Genomic DNA, 19,890 nt, shown 5'->3' with positions numbered 1-19,890 from the left:
TTCTGAGCCTGTGCTCCCATGTGCTAGATTCCCCAGCCAGGGAAAACATTTTCTCTGCATCAACCCTGTCCTAACCCTTAAACATTCAATGTGATTATAGCTGATTTGTGACCTAAGTCTATGGCCCAGAGTTTGCAGTCAGCGACGATGCAACAGCTCGCACCACTGACCTTGAATAAAGCTCCCACAAAGATCAAACAATCCCTGAGATGCAGACTGCCCTTTCCTGATGAAAGTTTAAATCTGGCACCAAGTCAAGGAGACCTCCAAGCTTGCAGTAGCAGTGATGTCAGCAAGCCAGGTAAGAAGCCAACCACATTGTAGTATTCTCATAGACAGCAAACCAGGAAGTTAAAGAAGTTAATCCCTTCCCTTTTAATTTAAAATTTCAGGTTGCAAAATAAATTATGATTGGGTTACGATAGAAGCCAAGTTAAAGGAAGGTGTCATCGACGGTGCTATAAAGCAGAACTTGCTTAGCAATAACCTGCTCAGTGATGCTCAATTTAGGTTCTGCCAGGGCCACTCAGCTCTTGACCTCATTACAGCCTTGGTTCAAACATGGATGAAAGAGCTGAACTCAAAAGGTGAGGTGAGAGTGACTGCCCTTGACATCAAGACAGCATTTGACCGAGTATGGCATCAATGAGTCCTAGCAAAACTGGAATCAATGGGAATCAGGGGAAAACTCTCCACTGGTTGGAGTTGTACCTAGCACAAAGGAAGATGGTTTTGGCTGTTGGAGGTCAATCATCTCAGCTCCAGGACATCACCATAGGAGTTCCTCAGGGTAGTGTCCTAGGTCCAACCATCTTTAGCTGCTTCATCAATGATCTTCCTCCAATCATAAAGTCAAATGTGGGGATGTTCACTAATGATTGCACAATGTTCAGCACCATTCACAACTCCTCAGATACTGAAGCAGTCCGTGTAGAAACGCAGCAAGACCTGGACAATATCTAGGCTTGGGCTGATAAGTGGCAAAAAACGTTCATGCCACAAAAGTGCCAAGCAATGACTATCTCAACCAAGAGAGAATCAAACCATCTCCCCTTGATATTCAATGGCATTACAATCGCTGTATCCCCGACTATCAACATCCTGGCGGTTACCATTGACCAGAAACTGAACTGGAGTAGCCATATAAATACTGTGGCAAATGAGCAGGAATCCTGTGGTGAATAACTCACCTCCTGATTCCCCAAAACCTGTCCACCATCTACAAGACACAAATCAGGAGTGTGATGGAATACTCTCCACTTGCCTGGATGGGTGCGGCTCCCACAACACTCAAGAAGCTCGACACCATTCAGGACAAAGCAGCCCACTTGATTGGCACATCCACAAACATTCACTCCCTCCACCACCAATACACATTGGCAACAGTGTACCATCTACAAGATGCACTGCAGCAATGCACCAAGGCTCCTTTGACAGCACCTTCCAAACATGTGACCTCTACCACCTAGAAGGACAAGGGCAGCAGGTGCATGGGAACACCACCACCTGCAAGTTCCCTTCCAAGCCAACCATCCCGATTTGGAACGATATCACCATTACTTCACTGTTGCTAGGTCAAAATCTTGGAATGCCCTTCCTGACAGCACAGTGGGTGTACCTACCCTACATGGACTGCAGTTGTTCAAGAAGGCAGCTCACCAGCACCTTCTCAAGGGCAATTAGGGATGGGCAATAAATGCTGGTCTATCCAGCGATGCCCACATTCCATGAACAAATAAAACAATCCATTAAAAATGATGTTAAAAGTATGTGGTCTTTTTTCATCATAATGGAGAAATTTGAAGTTCAGGGCCAATGATGGTGTTTAACAGTAATTCTGAAGTAAATACACAGCTAAGAGCCCAATTACACCTCATTCAACGAGTTGCAACTTTTCAAGGTTATTACAGCAACATTAATAGTGTAACATTGGAAGTTCTCACCAGTTTTAAGATTTACCCATTGATTGCTGTCTGGGGAGAACCTCAACAGCGCACCCACTGAAGAAGCATATAATCACTGACAGCAACTTCTGAATTTCCGCGTAATTCTGCGCATGTGCAGACTCTGGACGTTGTTGCCAGTTTCAATGGAGTAAACATTGACAGTTTCAGCCCCATTACCACTGCAAATCCGGCTCATATATCGGACTTTTCCCCCATATCCTTTGGTTAACCAAAAGTTATCAATGTTGCTTGGGTTTCACACTAGATGGAGTGTAACTCCAGTGCTGGATCGCTTTTCCCCTTTATATTTTTGGTATCGAGTCTTTAATGTTACAGGAAATAGGCAATCCAACTAACACGCTCCTAACCTTATAAAAAAAAAGGTTAGGTCTCTTGATGGTCAGAAAGGCAAGTGCCGAGCACGAGTTACATGCAAGCATAACCCACAGTATAACTTTGGTGCAAACATCTGCACTTCGGATTCTGCAGTTCCAGACTGTTAACCTAACACAACCGCAGCCCCAGCTTCTGAATTTTCTATTTGATTAAGCCACAGTTCTATTAAGCAGAAAGATGGCTTCCCCAATTCTCAACGCGCGGCACATTCAGCAATGAGGAAGTAAAAAGTAATTAGGGTATGATTTTTGGTTCTGATATTTTTCACACAGCATATACATAGAGAGAGATTTGGTGCGCTGAACACCTTGTGAAATAAGTGAGGAAATGGACTCATATTCCTACCTTCAGAGCGGTGTGTAACTTCTGCCGGAAGTTTTCGCTCAATGTCTCAAGTCCTCCAGCTGGAATGCAGATCTCCGCTCAATAGTCTAAATAGTGGAAGACGATTGAATAGCTCTGCAATTTGACTTCACTAACTCAGTCTGTTGTAAAAACCCAACTTTAGGGAAGGAAACCTGCTATCTATACTTGGGAGTCTGGTCTATAAGTGACTCCAGTTCCATACCAACGTGGTTGACTCAACTGCCCTCTGAAGTTGCCTGGCAAGCGTCTTCATGATATAAAAACCACTCAAGTAGAATATCCACCATCACCTTCTCAGTTCAATTAGTGAAGGACAGTAAATGGCAGCCTTGCCAGAACCACACACATTCACGCACAGAAACGAATTTTAAAGTAAGATACCTAAAATATTTTGAAATAATGTTTCATGAGTGCTCTAGGAAACGCTGGAATGTGTCTTCTGGGGGCGGGAAAGTGCAATGGGTATGGTACTGGGCTAGTAATCCAGAGACCGTGAGTTCCATACGCAACTTGTTAAAATAAATTCAATGAATCTGGTAATTTATGGACTGGCATCAGAAAATAATACAATGTTTAACATTAAATACATAACAAGCTTCACTAATATCCTTCAGGGAAGGAAATCTACCACCCCTACACGTGACCCTAGCCCCACTTTTGGCGCCAGGGATTGACAGTAACAGCCGCAAGAAGAAATGAAAAAAAAAATTGAATGTCAGCTGGAGTTGGGGCTCAAAAGTGAAGTGGCCCTACGGTCCACCAACACTCACTGTCTAGTCTCACGACGAAGGATATTTGGACAAAGTTCTGGAAGACTGCTCCTGTCTGTAAAACTGTAGCCAGGGTACAGAGAAAATGGAGATCTGTTCGCAAAAAGGGGGAAACACTTTAATATACTATAATGCAAAGAATTACAAAATTTAGCAATAGATGTAAGATAGTAATTTAATAATACCATACCAATGGAACATTCAATTGAAGTAGTGTCTTGGAACCTATCATCACACAACCATTATCCTCTGTGTCTATGTTAATTGGCACTTTAAGAGATGGAATCATTTGAGATATTTTAGACTTTTTATTTTTATGGCGTTACTGATGTTTGTCTGTATTTTAAGTTTTAAAAAAATCCTAAATTTAAAACTATATTTCAAATTTAGGACTCCGCATAACACGCGTAATTCACTATGCAAAAATTGATTGGTAAGCAACTTTCACCCAAATCTCTGCCAATGGCATTAGTAAGCCGAGCGAAGCATGAAAGCGTCTCGTACAGCACTCGTATGACATTTCCATGTCCTACCTCAGTCTTTCGTATCATTTATTTCGAGTCAGACTGTCCATTGAGGCAATTAGTGTTACATTGTGGGAAATTGTGTTCTGTCGGCTTATTCCCACCAGGAACTGGGTTGAGACTTCCCCATGGCCATGTCAAATATTACTCCTTACAGTTCAGTGAACCAAGCAACGTTCAAGCCATGTGCCGGATTCTACGGCCCATTGGTAGTTACGGGTTGTTTTAAGTCTATAACCTTTGTAATATTACGTGATTGTGGAATTTGAAAAGTGCAAGGGAGACTTTGGTCCTCCAAGCTTACAACTAGAGACATTTAAATAAGGCAGTGAGAAAAATCTCATGTTTAACTTAAAGAAAAAGTTAAAAAGAATGAAGTAGATCAGGAGAGAAAGACATTGAAAGTTGCTTATTACCAGGCTGGGATGGAAGAAGACGAGCTAGATGAGTAGAAATGGCATCTCCATTAATTCTCCTTATAACCTGTATGATCATTCTATAGGACAAATATTTCACGACCTTTCAAATTTTATCACCTCCAAAAATTAAAAGTGCCTTGAAATTACACCTAAAACAGATGAACTGCTACTTATACGCCACTTGCTCCCCTTAAATACCCGCAGTGTTACTGTCACCGCTCTATATGTGAATGTTCCATCCTTACACGAAGGCCTATAAGGGGTTTCACTGGTGCGGAAGAACAGATCCTCATAACCGGACGAGCAGATTCTGTCTAAAAACATATATACAATAATAATTATGCTGTTAGCGATTCCCTGGATGTTTGAATTATGTTAACATTACCAAATAGCAAGGTTTGTGCCTATGATTTATTGTCAAGTTGGAGAACACAATAATAGAGATAGGTGCATTTTTATTGACTATTTAAAAATCTGTTTCTATTTGCTGCTCAGTTTTATATAAATGCTATATTAGAATTTTGATACTTGGAAAAAAAATAATTCCGCTGTTTGACAACCCAACGCAGCTCTCGACTGAAGCCAAAGAATTGATGTGTCATGGATTACTGCCTCCTGCCTCTGCTCAGACCCAAACAAGCCACTGGGGTGGAACTCTTCTAACCAGAGTCCCTTAAATCTGGTGGCTGGGGACAGGGACATTTCATTCGCAGTTGATAACAAGTGCCTTCCAGCACTTATTTTCCACAAGTAATCTGCCCGTGCAGCCTGCAGATTGCTGAGGCCGTGTTCTTTCTCCGGCCATTGCAACCAACGGTCACCAGTGACCATACATCACTTTCTCTTTTTGTCAGGGCGGCCTCCCGAAGGTCTTTTTTACTAGCTCCAAGTGTCACTAAGGAGCACCAAATGCACATGTACGTGTCAATAATCTAGCCCCCAAGTCAAGTCAAATAGCTCTGTGAAAAGAGAAAAAAAATGAATAATGCCTCTGGCCCATCAATAGCTGAATGTCAAGAGGCGTGATAAGGTATCGATCAAGAGGCAATGGCATTTGTTGCAATTTCAGCTCCTTAATGTATGACCATCAAGGCAGAATAAGACCTCATTTTAAACAGTATCATTTGTGACAGGAGGCTCTCTTGAACCTCGTAGACTGCTGAGTATTAGGACGGAAAATCGCATCAGAAGGTGGGCAGGTGCCTTCAGGCTGTGCCTCTCTTAAGTCCTGACTCCCCGCAGCACATTCATTCACCCAGTCCTTCGTAAGTCTAGCCGGCACTGATACTATTATCAAATCCTTTCACTTGCCTCGAATTTCAGCATTGTATTAAATATTTCAAGCACTTGTTTGATGATAACTGGTGGCTTTATCCAGTGCCAAAGTACTTCAACGCAATTTTTTCCATTTTTCTTTCGTTTGGGGTAAGCACTTAGTCAAATAGGACAGCACAGCAGATGAGAATCAATTATTAAAACACTGACAATGTAAAATCGGGTAATTTTCTATGCTTACAAGTACGTTGGCACGAAAATATAAATAGATGTGTTTAATCAATAATATTCTGCTGGCAGTCACAAATGCGATATATACCGTGTTCAACACGAATGGAATAAATCATAGCATTGTTCCATTATGTGATCGCTATTTTTCCAGATTATCATTAACAACCCTCAGTGTCTAATTGGGATAGCACTTAGTGAACACCATACAAATAGTAACTGGGAATGAGATGTAGGTGTAGACTTACAAAACAGGTTATTTAGATCTGTAGTTTAAGTTCTGCAAAGTTCTCTGCCGGTATTTAATTAAAATTATGCTTCTATTAATATCGATATTTTCATATATGGGGAGGCAAGCGCAATCTTGTATACATCTTGTATAATGAATATACATTACAACCTAATTTCATATTTTCTGTTTCATTTCAGTGGAGGCAAGGGGACACGGTTTATCTATATTTATGTGATTTCACTTTAAAACTTTAAATACTCTTCTGAATAACGCGACAGGTTTGTTCTAACGGACATTTCCAGAGCAAGATATTATTATAACAAATTTAAAGTTATTTTTATAATGTCGCATTAAACGCTTCTAATTAAATTAAGTATTTGCTTTCCTTGCCTTAAACATACGTTAAAATACACATTTCAGTAGTTATTTGTGTCACTGTTAATCAAGAAATAATATTTACTATAATTGAAAATAAGCTCTCAGTCTGTCTTCTGAGGCTGGCCTCTTATAGACTTGATGTCAAAATCTTTCATTTTAATCATTCATATTAAAATGTATTTATACAATTGTTGTACTGTTGTATTGTTCCGAACTAAACTTTTTTTTCCGGTTTCCTGGAGGGGCCCTCAGTCACCCTGTTTGTGCATTGTTTTAAATTTTATATTTTAATAGCTTGTTCCGAAGATCTGCGTATATATAACAAAAAAAAATCCACTCACCAGCAAAAGCACTTCATCATCCTAATGAGCTCACTGTTGTGTGAATCTGAATAAGCTCGCTGTTGTTGAATATTAATTGTAGGAAGAGGCTTGGGATGCTGGTTACAAATGGCCTGTCCTTACACAGGAGCTCTTGGCCTGAGGGGAAGAAAAGCTGGACAGACCTTCATTTAGCAGGGTGGTGGAGAGCTTGTCTGCTTTCCCTCTGTCCTCCCCCACCACCCCCTCGGTTGACAAGTGCTACAAAAGAGGGGAGTGAAATTACAGCAAGAAAGAGCTGTCGTGGTGGGCCCTAATAGAATGGAAACAGGTTGAAATGGGTTAATTAACAGGATAATCACCAAACAAGGCTTAATTTCTTTTCAATGTTTCAATGAGGATCTCATTACGAAGCTTAATGTAACTTTACAATTCCAAGCAGGAAGAATGTGAATTGATCGCCAGCAAAGTTAATATTTGCCCACCGACCTATTTCAACCGTTTAGTGGAGGCTCAGGAAAGGGTTGGTGGTGTGTAAAATTGGGAAATAAAAATAAAACAAACACAAACATGTTTCCTCTCCGGACAAGAAAAGGTCAATAAGAATTAGATTTTTAAAAAATAAGATGCTTCATTTTTCAAAGCGCACAGAAGGGTAAAGTATGCATATTGTAAGCGATATACCATGGTATTGCAGTTTATGTGTGTGCCCGGATTAATTTCTCATTATTTACTTACCTGATTCGCGTTTTTTTTTTGAGTGCTGCGCTATTGGACTCCCATCCCAGCCTGCCAATGTAAATGCAGGTTGCAGGTTTTTTTTTAAAGGCGTATTTTATCTACTGGAAGGTTAATTGAAACCCGGTCTTGATTTACAATCACCACCGCCACCCCCCCCCCCCCCCCACCCAGCCTAATCAACCCGTCCACGTAAAAATAATCCTATTTTCTCTTTTTCGGACAGTTCAAGTAGTGTCGAGCAAAGTATTTTCATACAGCAGTTTATGGAGTCACCTGGTCATCATAAAAATGTTAAATATGTCAAAGAAGTTATGAAGTGTTTCCTTGTGAATCGTTCGCCTTTATTAATGGATAAGTAGTAAAGGAAAATACGTTGTCTGATCTACAAACCGATTATTAATTATTAATAACGTGTTTACCACTGTGTCAATCAACAAGGTCCGTTCAGTTTTGCTGTCGGAAAAAATGTTAATCACAAGAAACTCATCTTAATAACTTAAAGCTTAATAAAGTAGACGGAGGCGAGGGTCATTTGAGCAGCCGACCTTCCAAGATGGGCTTCAGTCCAGGTGTCTGCGATGGCATTGTCGCAAAAAGCAACACCAACCCAAACTGAAAGGATAAAATGTAGCCCGTTGCAAGGACTGGCCGTGATTTTTCTCCGCACTGTCAGCTTTTCCGCTTATGAAACTATAAATCGTACACTTTATAGAATTATCGACTCGCTGAGGCAGATTGTTTTATTTTTGCTTTAATCTGGCGTTAACCCCCTGCTTTACAAATTGCACTTTTAAAAAAGACGTGTTCTCAGTTAAATATCATCCCCTATTAACCCGCTGCCCTGACCGTTTATCACGTTGTGCCCTGGGGTCCTCATCTGATCCCAGCGAGAATGGTGTCATTCCTGATCTGAACAGGTTGGGAGTCATTTAAACTCATCCCAGATGCAGATCTTTCTTCTCCCTCTCCCCTCCCCCACTTCCAAAAGAAAAGTAGCTGCATTCTGGAACGGGCAGATTTTAAGCCGCAGCTGTAAGCTTCTCTATCTCCGATAAAGAGTCTCTTGCTGGGCCCAAGTGGGCATGTAAAGAGCGGGGCTGAACTCTCAGCAGTCGTTCGATAGCCTAGGGCTTGTCTGTCTGTCTCCCAAAGGCTCTCATCAACTCCCTGATGCTTCCTTTTCTCTGTCCCCTCTAAGAAAAGATGGTAGAACGTGGGAGAGGAGGGGGTGGGGCTGGGGAAGAGGTGAATGTTCCTAAAGCAGCATCTGTCTCATTGGTGTGACCACCTGGCTTAGCACACTGGTACCAAATGGCACTGAAGTCTCAACCAATTGGTGTGAGTGCGGACGATATCTTATTAAATGAGTGCAGGGAAATCTATTAATTGGGGAAGCAACCTCAACTCCGGGTCGTGGAATGGGGGTGGGGGTAAGAGGCGCCCCGAGTAACAAACTCTGTCCTTGTATCGTATATAGAGACAGGGGCTTAGAGTAAACACGCGTGCTAAATATGAGGCGTACTAGAAGTTTGGGAGTGTGGCAGTATCCAGTTAAACCGCAGAATACAGCACACAGTTGGTTCAGGCACGGAACGGATTTACATACACTCAAAGATACCTGACATCTTTGATTTGCCCTTCTAGATTCAGATTTATATAAATGCCCACAAAAATCTACAGAACTTAGCTACAGTACGCTTTCCACCCGCTTAGAAGTTGCATATCTGCACACCTTTCATTTAAAACAGCGTTACAAATCAGTTCAATTATATAACCTGACTTTTTTTTTTGCAAATCTTTTATTCCTACATTCTACCAAATCTGATTACAGCCTAAAAAGTAAAATGTGCAACATCTTGTGAAATCGTTGTTCGGAACTGAAATTTCACGACACGAGCAGCACAAATTGTTATTTAATGGCATAAAAGACTGGCATTGATTTTTTTTTGAAATTCTAATTATAACATTAGGCACTGCACAGTCGACGTGGCTGCTAGGCAAGCCTTGCCTGTTTAAATGGCAGAGGGTCCCACAGCAAAACATGCTGTGGTCATACTCCTCGGAGAGATGCTATTCTTCTGTGGTTGTATTTTGTGTGCGTGTAATTTTACTCTGGTTGACGTGACATGCGCTGCCTATAAGCTATTGCCCTCTCGCACTGGGGTATACCAACATCAGATATGTAAGATTTCATCACGGCACAACATTTGCTTTTATGACAAGCCAAACAAATCAGTGATGGATCAGAACAGGCCCGAGTTGGACTGAGCATTGGAAAAGTCAAGGACATTTGACACATTTGTCAAAGTCCTCATTGACCCCTGACCCTTATGGTTCCTAAAGTATTGATTCCTAGCGTCTGGACTCAATTGGCCTGAAGACATCTGAAGGAAAAAGCAGAGCTGCTGGATTGGCAGGACTTTACAAAAAAAGACTGGGTCGATGAGAAATGATTTAGCTTCAGCAGAAAAAAAGAACAACCGTAAGCTGTACGTGAAACTTAAGCAATTATAAGGGTGTGAGGAAGATTTTCTGAAAAGGGCAATGACCGTTTGCACTAATTCCAAGCGCGTCGGGACATCAAGTTTATCAATGGCCAGGTTAGGCAGATATAAGATTAAATTGCTGCTCCTTCACATTGACATACAATTTAAGCTACTGAGAAATGCTTCTGGTTTACGGAACACCTTTAAGAGTAGATTTTGCTGTCTTTTTTAAAAAACAAAATCAGATGTCCTTTCACGTAATTTTTCATTTTAATTTATATTCCAACTTCAGTTCACTTCGTCTTCAAAACGAGTAGTTTTTTGCAATGGTAGTTGGGAATATGCACTTAACTATACTTTTACCATATTTTATTTACAATTCACTCATAAGAGTAGTTTTTAGCAGGTTAGGCAGTAAAAATGATATCCCTGCTTTGAGTGCCAACTGAAGGAAGTGAGAGTGGAAATTGCGGAGGCACTGGCCATAATTTTCCAGTATTGCGTAGACTCAGGGGTGGTGCCAGAGGACTGGAGAATTGCAAATGTTACACCTTGTTCAAAAAATGATGTAAAGATAAACCCAGCAACTACAGGCCCATCAGTTTAATTTTGGTAGTGGGGAAACATCTAGAAAGAATAATTCAGGACCAATGTAATAGTCACAGGTTAATTAAGGAAATCCAGCATGGATTCATTAAGGGAAAATCATGTTTAATTAACTTGCTGGTGTTTTTTGAAGATGCAACAGTGATGGTTGATGAGGGCAATGCTGTTGATGTGGTGTACACAGACTTCCATTTGATGCAGTGCCACACAACTGACCTGGAAGCAAAGTTACAGCTCAAGGAATATAAGGGACAGTAGCAACATGGATGCACAATTGGCTGAGTGACAGGAAACTGAGAGTAGTAGTTAATGGATGTTTTTCAGGATGGAGGAAGGTTTGTAGTGGAGTTCCCCAGGGGTCAGTGTCAGGACCCTCGCTGTTCCTCATATATATTAATGAGCTAGACCTTTGTGTACAGTGCACAATTTCAAAATTTGCAGATGATAAGAAACTTGGAACAATTGTGAACTGTGAGGAGAATAGTGTAGAACGTCAAAAGGGCATAAACAAGTTGTTGGAATGGGAGGACAAGTGGCAGATGAAGTTCAATGTAGAGAAATATGAAGTGATTCATTTTGGTAGGAAGAACATGGGGAGACAATATAAAATAAAGGGTACAACTCTAAAGGTGGTGCAGAAGCAGAGGGACCTGGGGGTATATGAGCCCCCAAAATTGCTAAAACCCACGCAACTAATTCCAAAATTCAATGAGGAAGATGTGGAGGCATTTTTTGTGTCCTTTGAGAAACTGGCAAGGCAGCTAAAATGGCCAGCTGAGATCTGGTCTCTTTTACTACAAAGCAAGCTAACTGGAAAAGCCCATGAGGTTTATTCCCTGTTGCCAGATGAGAGTTCATCAAATTATGAACTGACCAAAAATGCTATCCTTGGGGTATATGAAGTAGTACCCGAAGCCTACCGCCAAAAGTTTAGAACCCTGAAAAAGTTTAAAAGAAGCAGCTGGCTTTTGACCAGTGGTTGAGGGCTCTTAAAGTACACCTCAGCTATGAGAAACTCAGGGAAGTAGTTATGTTAGAGGAATTTAAAAACTTTCTCCCACTCTCAATAAAGACCCAAGTAGAGGAGCAGTGGGTTCAGAGAGCCCGGCAAGCAGCCATTCTGGCCGATGAATTTGCTTTAGTTTATAAGTTGGTTGCCCAGGGAGAACCTTTCCTAATCACCCCCACAAATCCAAAAAGGACAAAGGGTGGAAAGGTGATATCCACCCAGGCAGTCCTGGGAGAGAAAGGAAAGCAGGAGACACAAGGGGCCCTCCTCGAGCCAAAAAGGAAGGTGCTGTGAGCAAGAGTGAGACCCGGAGACTTGTGTGCTTCGATCGTAATAAAACAGGACATTTAAAAGCTGACTGCTGGAAACTAAAGGGAAAACTGGTAGGGTTAATCAGGGCATACCCGCTCAGTGAAGACAGGACCCTCATGGAAAGCACAGCAGAACAAGCTGTGGCTTTAACTGCAGTAAGAGTGAGACCCAGGAAGCTTACTATGGCTAGCGCAGGAAAAGCCAATAGAATTCCTGAAGGCTATAAGGGTTTTGTGTTTGAAGGGAAACTAACCCCATACCCCTCGGGTGGGACCAGCAAGCCCATAATAATTCTCAGGGACACAGGGGCTACTAGATCCCTTTTACTGGGAAAAGGCCTGACCTTTCCCCCAGAGAGTGCAGTGAACACCAAAATGATGGTGAATGGTATTGGAGGGCAGTGTATGCCTGTCCGAGACTTTCTTTGCAAAGTTAAGACACCCAGGGAATTAATTAAATGGATTTTCCCTCTTAACTTTCCAAAGAAAGTCTCGGACAGTCAGAGCTCATGGACATCTGCTTGCAGTGCCAATGCAGTATCTTTTGGGGGAGCTGGTGCTTAGCGAGCTGACCCAGTATTGCGAGAGCAGCACAGGCTGCCCAGTCTGAAAGTGAAGCAGAGGGAGTCCCTGATTGCTACTATTTAAAGAACGATGTACTGATGAGGAAATATAGTTTTCCTCACAGACCTGAGAGCAAGGAGTGGACAGTAGTTCACCAGTTAGTGGTGCCACAGAGGTACCAGGGAGAAATATTGAGAAGGGCCCACAAGACTACAGTGGCTGTACATGCTGGAATACAAAAGACCAAAGCCCACAGAAGACAACAGTTTGACTGGCCAAAACTCCACAAAGATGTGGTGGAGTACTACAGGAGTTGCTACATGTGCTAGGTTGAGGGGAAACCCCAACTTACTGTGAAACTGGCTCCCTTAAGTCCTGTACCGATGTTATGAGGACCCTCCAGCAGAGGGCTGGTGAACTGTAAGGGACTCCCGTCGAGAATAAAAGGGGACAGGCAGGCACAAGGCTGGCAAAAAAGTTTAGAACGAGAAGGGGAAAAAGTGAACAAGAGGGCAGTTAAAGGAAGTCTGGGAGGAATCCCGGATGAAAACCCCTACTGTCCCGTCAGCCAACCCTGAAAAATGTGAAAAGGTAGACCCCACATCCTCCTACGTAAATGCAGATTCTAGAAACACCCCACCAGCATCGCTAACAGCATTTACAGGAACCTGCAGAGACAAAGAGAGACCTCTAGGGGGCATAGAAACCATAAGGGTGCTGCCTCACCTAGTTGAAGTGCCACAGGAGAGTGCAGTCGAGTCTGCACCAACACCTGCTCGCAGGAGTGTCCCAGAGAACAAGGGAGATTAACAAAGAATCCTCCCCCACAGTCAGAGAAAAAGGGAACCACCCATCCTCTGAAGTCAAAAGCCTTTGCATGACTCAGCAAAGCACTGAAAGAGAGTTCAGGATAGACCCGCCCATTACTGACTCTCCTGAAAAAATATGACCTCAACAGGAATCAAGACCCTAGGCAGTCATGGCTCTGGGCAAACGGAAGAAAAGCTTCCCCAAGGAACCATATGGTTACAGGGATGCCAAAAAGGGGAAATTAAAGCAGCATTGCTACCCAGAAAAGACAATTTTTATAAGCTTTAGGATTAATGAATGAATGGAAATGAGAGAAATGCATGCTTTTCTGAATCTTATATATATTTCTCTCAACCCTTTTAATGAAATGTGCCTTTCTTTAAAATCACATTTCATTCCCCTGGGTGTGGAGGTGTCATGCAGGACCCCACCTGCCAAGAATGAGGCACATTAATTTCGCCACATGGACATTAAATTTCAAATGGTTGCTGGGAAGAAGAGAAGGCCTTTTACAAGGAATTGCCAGGCATCGCCGGCTGGAAAGACATTTTTGCATATTAGCAGACAGCGTTGGAACAAAGGAGCTATCCCCTGCATACAATACGCAGAAGAGACCTGATCAAACCAGTGACCACCTGCTGGCCAACTTGGGGAGTTTTAACTTGGAGAAACAGTGTTTGAAGACAGAAAGCTCTTGGCTCCTGGACTGAAGCAGACCTCCTCTCTCCTGTCTGCTGTCATCTCTTTCTCACCAGCTTTGGATCCATTGAACCCCAAGAGAGAAACGTCTCCTACAGTAAACAAGGTTTAAGAAGAATACTGGGCCCCAACAAAAAGCAATAATTACCTACAAGCAAGAACTACCTACAAAAGGACTCTGCAGTGAGCTCGAAGCACAGTAACAAGACACTCTTCAGATATTGCCTCAAACCTCTCCACTTTATTTTTCTTCTGCTCTTTTCTGTCCCTATCTGCATGTGTGTATCACTTATGCATGCTAGCATGGCCACATCGTGTATCTGTAGGAGTTAACCAAATTAGAGTTTAAGTTTAAATAAATTTCACTTTTCTTCTTATATCTAAGAAAGCCTGTTTGTGCTCATTTCTTTGCCTTATAATTGGAAAGCAATTCACCAAGGGGGATATCAAAACACGGTGTGTTTAAAATTAAACCCTGTTATACTAAGACCAGGTGTAGACTGAGAGGGACCCCTAGACACCTTTCTCACCTGGATGTAACAATGCCTAACTCATTGAAGGTGGCAGGACAGGTTGAGAGAGTGTTTAATGAAGCATACAGTATTCTAGGCTTCATTAATAGGGGCATAGAATACAAGAGCAAAGAGGTTATGTTGAACTTGTATAAGACACTAGTTCGGCCTTAGCTGGAGTACTGCATTCAGTTTTGGATGCCGCACGTTAGGAAAGATGTGAAGGCATTGGAGAAAGAGGACAGAAAATATACACGGGAATGGTTTCAGGGATGAGGAACTTCAGTTGTAAAGATAAATTGGAGAAGTTGGGACCATTTTCCAGAAGAGAAGGCTGAGATGAGATTTGATAAAGGTATTCAAAATCATGAGGGGTCTGGAGAGAGTGGATAGGGAAAGAAGTTTCCCACTCCTGAAAGGATCAAGAATGAGGGCACAGATTTAAAGTAATTGGCAAAAGAAGCAAAAACGACATGAGGAAAAACGTTTTCATGCAGTGAGTGGTTAGGATCTGGAATGCACTGCCTGAGAGTGTGGTGGAGGCAGGTTCAATCGAGGCATTCAAAAGGGAATTAGACTGTTATCTGAAAAGAAAGAATGTGCAGGGTTATGGAGAGAAGGTGGGGGAATGGCATTAGGCGTATTTTTCATTCAGAGAGCTGGTGCGGACACGATGGGCTGAATGGCCTCCTTCTGCACTGTAACAATTCTGTGAGTCTGATCCTGTATTAATGTTAAAATGCAGGTTATCGGAAAGATGGAGTGTATGTACTGACCTGTCTTCTATTCATGAGGTCTGATTCTGTAGTTGGTAAGATCCAAAGAGGGCATCAGAAACCCACTTAAGAAATGTTTGGAAATATGTGAATGTGTTTACAATGGAAAATCATTTATCTCCAACCAAAATAAAAAAAGTAACTATATGAACTATATGAGTCACACTTGCATTGCTTGTTAATGTGCTAGTTTGAACTTGTTCAGCTAACTTTTCCCACCTTAATATTTCTTTTATTTTCTCTTCTCTTTAGATCCTCCTACACCACGGACCATTCTTCACCCAAGATAATGACCAGACAATGGGCAGAATCTTATCAGCCCTGCAGAGGCAGCTTTGGAGGCAGGGCGAGAGGAATTTTGGAAAGTTGTGCATTTAGTTGGCTCCCCGACGCATTCCCGTCTCTGTGCGCTTTTGCTGGCGGCTGGCTTACAGCGGCAATGATGGGTATCTTATCGACATTGGACCGGCCTCCCACTGAATCTAGAGGCTAACAGCACTTTGGAGACAGCCTCCCGGTGGTAGGCTGAAAGGCGTTCAGTTTCTCCTCACACAATAAATGAGCCACAGGAATAAAAAGGCTGCAGCCTTGGCCATAACCCTTCCTGTGGTAGGGTTTCCCCTCCACCCTGATGACCCTAAGAGCTGTGGGCCTTCCTTATTTTTAAAATTTAAGCAGTTACTTGAGACTGCCTTCATTTTAAGATGCCCTCACACTACCATACTTCTTAAACAGCACCCACCTCTCCCAGTCGAGCTGCCATTCGTACGGTGCTGCGGACCCACCTATTGGGCCTTCCATATTGGGAACCTGCCCACCATCCTTAATTGGACAGCGAATGCAGAGGCAGCCTCTTAATTGGCCATCTCCTGTAAGATCCCCCCCCCCCCCCCACGTACGATAACAAACAATGACGGTAAGATTCTGCCCAATGTCTTTCAAGCTTCTGTCAATATCACTAAGTATAACACCAGGGTATTGGTAGTATAATGGTTTTGTCACTGAATTAGTAATCCAGAGGCTACACTAATAACCCAGACAATATGAGTTTATAATCCCAGGCTCGTAGCAGTTTGAGAATTTGCATGAAGTTTGGAAAGAAAACTGGAATCAGCAACGGCCTACTTAGTTCACTAATGTCCTTTGGGGAATAAAACCTGCTGTCTTTGCTCACTTTAGCCTACATTTGACTCCAGTGCCATACATAGAACATAGAACAGTACAGCACAGTACAGGCCCTTCGGCCCACGATGTTGTGCCGAACCTTTAACCTACTCTAAGATCAAACTAACTACCTATCCTTCATTCTACTATCACCCATGTACCTATCCAAGAGTCGCTTAAGTGTCCCTGATGTATCTGCTTCTACTACCACCACTGGCAGTGCATTCCACGCACCCACCACTCTCTGTGTAAAGAACCTACCTCTGACATCTCCCCGAAACCTTCTTCCAATCACCTTAAAATTATGCCCCCTGGTGATAGCCCTTTCCACCCTGGGAAAAAGTCTCTGGCTATCCACTCTATCTATGCCTCTCATCATCTTGTACCCCTCTATCAAGTCACCTCTCATCCTTCTTCGCTCCAATGAGAAAAGCCGTAACTCCCTCAATCTTTCTTCGTAAGACATGCTCTCCAGTCCAGGCAGCATCCTGGTAAATCTCCTCTGCACCCTCTCCAAAGCTTCCACATCCTTCCTATAATGAGGCGACCAGAACTGAACACAATATTCCAAGTATGGTCGAACCAGGGCTTTATAAAGCTGCAGCATAACCTCGCGGCTCTTAAACTCAATCCCCCTGTTCATGAAAGCCAACACACCATACGCCTTCTTAACAACCCTATCAACTTGGGTGGCAACTTTGAGCGATCTATGGACATGGACCCCAAGATCCCTCTGTTCCTCCACACTACCAAGAATCCTGTCTTTAAGCCTGTATTCTGCATTCAAATTCGACCTTCCAAAATGAATCACTTCACACTTTTCCAGGTTGAACTCCATCTGCCACTTCTCAGCCCAGCTCTGCATTCTGTCAATGTCCTGTTGCAACCTACAACAGCCTTCCACACTATCCACAACTCCAGAAACCTTCATGTCATCGGCAAACTTGCTAACCCAGCCTTCCACTTCCTCATCCAAGTCATTTATAAAAATCACAAAGAGCAGAGGTCCCAGAACAGATCCCTGCGGAACACCACTGGTCACCGAGCTCCATGCTGAATACTTTCCATCTACTACCACCCTCTGTCTTCTATGGGCCAGCCAATTTTGTATCCAGACAGCCAACTTTCCCTGTATCCCATGCCTCCTTTCTTTCTGAATGAGCCTACCATGGGGAACCTTATCAAACGCCTTCCTACAATCCATATACACCACATCCACTGCTCTTCTTTCATCAATGTGTTTTGTCACATCTTCAAAGAATTCAATAAGGCTTGTGAGGCATGACCTGCCCCTCACAAAGCCATGCTGACTGCCTCTAATCAAACCATGCTTTTCCAAATAATCATAAATCCTGTCTCTCAGAATGCTCTCCAATAATTTGCCCACTACCGACGTAAGACTGACTGGTCTATAATTCCCAGGGTTATCCCTATTCCCTTTCTTGAACAAGGGAACAACATTTGCCACCCTCCAATCATCCAGTACTACTCCAGTGGACAGTGAGGACGCAAAGATCGTCGCCAAAGGCGCAGCAATCTCTTCCCTCGCTTCCCGTAATATCCTTGGGTATATCCCGTCTGGCCAATCTGGTTAATTCTTAACTGCCATCTGAAACGGCCTAGCAAGCCACTTAGCTGCTTCAAACTACTGTAGAAAAATGACAACCACCACTAGGGAAGTGCAATATCCTGAGAATATATCAGGCCACTGGGATCTGTGTGAAAATTGCTCAGCAATGATTGGTCCTCTGACCTCCCTTTTTCCTGTCTCTTCCCTCTGTGGAAAGCTATACTGAAAGCAGAGTTACATGTTGCAAGCAACTTGTGTGGTTGCATAGTTGTCTACCTTGTGCCATTGTTAATGTCAAAGCCATCATTTATGTTGATGTCATGCAATATATCTGCACTTAAGAAGAAAGAAATGATATGGAATTGCATAAAATTCTGATAACCTATGAGCTTTGATTATGTACTCATGGTTATCATGTTATTAACAGGACAAATGTAATTTAGTACAATTGCTAATATTTAATTTATCTTTATGGCATTTATAAATTTTCCAAACAATAATATTCAAATTCAAGTCATAAAAAGAACACCTGAGCAACAGATGCATTAATTCCTATTTATACACTCACAGTGCACTTGAGTAACCTAACAGGTGCAGCTGCTGTAAGCCTAAATCGTGGTGAGAGATTTTTCAGTAACTTCTGCAGCTGGAAAAGACGTTTTTTTGGGGCATTTTGCTCACACAGACCTGGTCTTGTATCTCAGAGTGTGATTCAATCCAGTACCCAATCTAGAACATGACAACACATCAGCCTTTTTAATCCCTGCATGACCATGTCAAGAATCACTTGATTGAATAGATCAGCACAAAATAAGTGTACTTTTCCCTATATGACTTTAATGTCCATAAATGAAAAAAAAACACAATTTAAGAACACATTCTATTTCAGATTATTGAGCTATTCCTGACACTGTCTATATTCCTGGGAATGAGAGAGTTGGCTGTCAGTGCCAGTGCCATCTCCTTGCCCCCACCACTTGAAACATAACCTTTTAGGTAGGTTTCTGTCACAGACACTCAGCATTCTGTTTCTCGTGTATTATATTTAATTGAGCAGGGTTTGCAAGTCAGATGCAGTGCAATTGCATCTTTTCCTCTGCCCCTGTTTCATGCCCTGCTGCCTTCTTTGGTTTCCTCTGCCACATTCTCCTTTGTTGAACATTCATGTAACGTGGCATAAAACAGTCAAGAGACTTTTAGTTAAGCTAACTGACAGCTAATTCACTGGGCTAAAAATTTAGGGTGCACTGGGACCCAGAGACCCATGGCTCACCTGCAATTGGGCCTCATATTGCCAGCAAGAAGTGAATGCCAGTTATGTGTCCAGAGGCAGCTTGCTCTTCACTGTGGGCCCAATTTGGGCAGCTGCCTCACAAGCAGCAGTCCTCGGGTAAGTCTTGGGAGGATTGAGAGAATGGAGGGGGGCATGCGCAGGACAGCAGTGGCCCACAGTATTGCTATGGGACTGGGAGGAACAGTCTTGATCCACATTAAAGAAGGTTGAAAAAAAAGTCTTACTTTTTTGCTGGCAACTTCCAGTGGTCCCTTTAAAGAAGTGGAAAAACTGAGTGAAGGATGCCTAGTGCATGCTGTGCTCAGCACTGATCAGTTTTTCAGAGGATTCTTTAAACAGGCATTAGGCCCTTTATTAACAAATTCAATGAGCCAGACTCCTGTTTTAGACTATGGCTAGAAAGCCTCCATTAGCAAATGGCAGTTGCAGATTGGGCATGGGATGTTGTTCCATGAAATTGGTTCCTTCCTTACCATTTTATGCCCATAAAATAG

Source organism: Heterodontus francisci, chromosome 8 (genome assembly GCF_036365525.1).
Source record: "Heterodontus francisci isolate sHetFra1 chromosome 8, sHetFra1.hap1, whole genome shotgun sequence".
In the NCBI taxonomy this organism is placed as follows: domain Eukaryota; kingdom Metazoa; phylum Chordata; class Chondrichthyes; order Heterodontiformes; family Heterodontidae; genus Heterodontus; species Heterodontus francisci.
Note: the sequence above shows the minus strand (reverse complement) of the source record.